Here is a 3057-nt window from a genome sequence, read left to right as displayed (position 1 = left end):
GGAAATGATCTCATGGATTGAGTTGAATCTCAGGGGGCGGAGCCAAATAAACAATTTAAAAAAAATGTGGCCAAAATATAGCAACATTTTCTATAATTGTAAAACATTAAAACGGCATAGCTGTTTTACACTCAATCATGACCACAGCAGTTAACATACAGTACAAGACAGTGATGCTACTAGGGCACCTTGTTAGCTGAATGATTATTAATAATTATAATAATAATTATCTTAAAATGTTCACAATGTTTTACCAGTGCAGCGTAGAAGCCTCTGCTTCCTCTGTTGTGTTCAGTCTCATGTTCTAAATATTGTTGGCTCTGTCCACTGAGGTTAAACCACTGAGATTACTTAAAGACATTTCAAAACAGGAACACAGAATACCCTTTTGCTGCCCATTTGAGAGTCAAGCACTTCGTTGTCCAGTTATTCAGGAGTTTCATTAATGATTGTACAATAACTGCAACAACAATTTAAGGCATGGTAAACACATATTATGTAAATACTTCAGAAATAGATGCTGATTGATATACTGCCTTTTTATATCCTTTGACGAGTATCAGTATTTCTCTGTTAACAGTGGTGTTAACAGAGAAAATGATTGGTGAACAGAGTCAGTGTTGTCATTTATTTTCCCAAATCCATTGTAGAAAAGTGATTATTTGACTGAAGGACATGATCAACACCTTTGGCCTTGAAAATGTTTCATCTTTGAGAATAAGAGGCAACCAGTGGCATCAGCTGTGTTAAACCGAACTATAAGGCGGATATTGGTATTTTAGTAAACATCAGGTCTCAGGTCAGTGTTATCAGAAAACAAATTATTGAACAAATGGTCATGATTGTTTGAAAAAAAAAAGAAAACTTAATATAAATGATTCCAGTGTGACATTTTGAAATGACCAACAATACGGTAGATTATTAGAGGGATTAGAGGACTAGATCTCAGTGTCTTGACACTGTTTGAGAGGCTTTTTATTCTTGGTAGGATTGGTAAATGTCAGAATATTGAATATAAACACACAATATTCCCTGATGGTACCTTTACTTAAAGGAATAGTTGATCAATCTTTTCCTCTAACTCTCAGCAAGAAAGCAAATAACTGTGTTCCCCAAGATGTTAAACTATTCCTTTAATGCATATTGGTGAAAGCCAATGTGAATGGAATACAATATATACTGGTAAAGCAGAACTACCTCAATAAATACACTACAAAACACTTGGCACACGAGGCAGCGAACCTTTTCCACAGCTGACATTTGGACTAGTCATAGCAGAGGAAACAAGTCCGTAATAACATTAATGATGGCTTGGGGCAAAAACACACAGGAAGTGACAACGTTGTCAAGAAACGCTGACACCTCCCCCACGCAGCAGCCAGTGGGTAGATCCGTCGAGCTGTCAATCAAAATGCTGCTGCTTCCACTGTTGTCAGGTGACGAGGGGGCATACAGCACTGCTGGCAACAATTAAGCAAAGCTAAAGTATCAGCAGACTGGAGAGAGACCTCAACACTAACAACAGCACTGACCACTGATATGTTCATCATATCACTGTCACAGGAGAGAGTTCCCACCTGCTTCAACACAGACACTATCGTCCCTCTACCTAAAAAGTCTGCAGTGTCCAGTCTAGATGATTATCGCCCTGAACTGATGAACTGGTAAACTTAGCACTCTGGACTTTCTCACAAACAGACCCCAAGCAGTTTGTATCAGCAGCCAAACCTCCTCCACTCTAGTGTTGAGCACCTGAGCCCCCCAGGGCTGTGTACTCAGGCCCCTCCTGTTCACGTTGTACACCCACCATTGCTAGCCCAGACATGATTCTGTTGGGAAGTTTGCAGATGCCACCACCGTCATCGACCGGATTAGAAACAAAAATGAGACTTCAAATAGAGAGTAAATCAACAACCTTGCAGAGTGAGGCTCAGAGAACAACCTGGTTCTCAACATCGGTAAAACCAAGGAGCTGATTGTTGATTTTAGAAAAAAAGAGGCAAAGACACTTGCCCCTGTCTACATCAATGCTGAGGTGGAGCAAGGGAACAATTTTAGGTTCCAGGAAATCGGGTAATTAAAACACCATTGGTACCCATCTGCTGAGCATCAGTGATATTGGTGAGAAGAGGTGCCTGCGAGGAGCCAAAGGATATTAAAAGACAAAACCCACCCAGCCACAGCCTATTCACCTGCTGCCATCTGAAAAAGTGATACAGAAGTATCAGCTGCGGTACCACCAGACTAAAGAGCAGCTTCTTCCCTCAGGCTGTGCCACTCCTCAACTCATCCTCATCATCCACAACGTAAAAAAATTGACTCCCAGCAATACATGTTAAACATGTTTCTAGATTGCACTTGCACAGAGACTCCTTCTTATATGTAACTATTATATTCTGTTATTTTGTTATGCTGGATTTGTACATTTGCGCACAACGTTTTACTCTAACCTGATTGCCACTATAAAACAAAGTTTCCTATTTGTAGTCTAACTTGCACTGTACTTTACATATTATTTCTGTGTGCCTTGTCTGCCAAGCGTCAGCTTCCCAGCCTTGGTTGCCTTCATCTCTGGCTCACCTCTTCAGAACTCCTTTCAGCCCTGCTCTCACCACCAGCCCAAGCACCAAATAAAACCACCGCCTACCAAATCAATGCAGAAGCTGCATCTGATAAAATTGTTGCAAATTATACAATAACAATATATCAGGTGTGACTTTGCACCCCTTCCAGGTTTGAAGTACCTGCTAGTCTCTTCTCGCTGGTTTGACCGCTAATCGCGAGGAGTTTTCTCAAGAATGAATGTCTCGCTGCTTTCTATGTCTTTCTACCTCAGTTCCACTAAGTGTCCAAGGAAGCCACTGAAGCGAAGCAGTATGCACACTACAGAGACCCTGCAACGGGATGATCTCAATGTAATGCAGTCATTATAAACACATCCTGTACTTTGTCAAAAAAGAAAAGGGTCTACTGTTAACAGCTATCTATGTATTTATCTCTGTAAAAATAAATAAAAATAAATTATATATATATATATACATATATATATACATACAT

This window comes from Anarrhichthys ocellatus, unplaced genomic scaffold (assembly GCF_004355925.1).
Source record: "Anarrhichthys ocellatus isolate YVR2014 unplaced genomic scaffold, GSC_Weel_1.0 scaffold68, whole genome shotgun sequence".
In the NCBI taxonomy this organism is placed as follows: Eukaryota; Metazoa; Chordata; class Actinopteri; order Perciformes; family Anarhichadidae; genus Anarrhichthys; species Anarrhichthys ocellatus.
The sequence above is the reverse complement of the archived record's forward strand: the minus strand, read 5'-3'. Positions refer to the sequence as shown.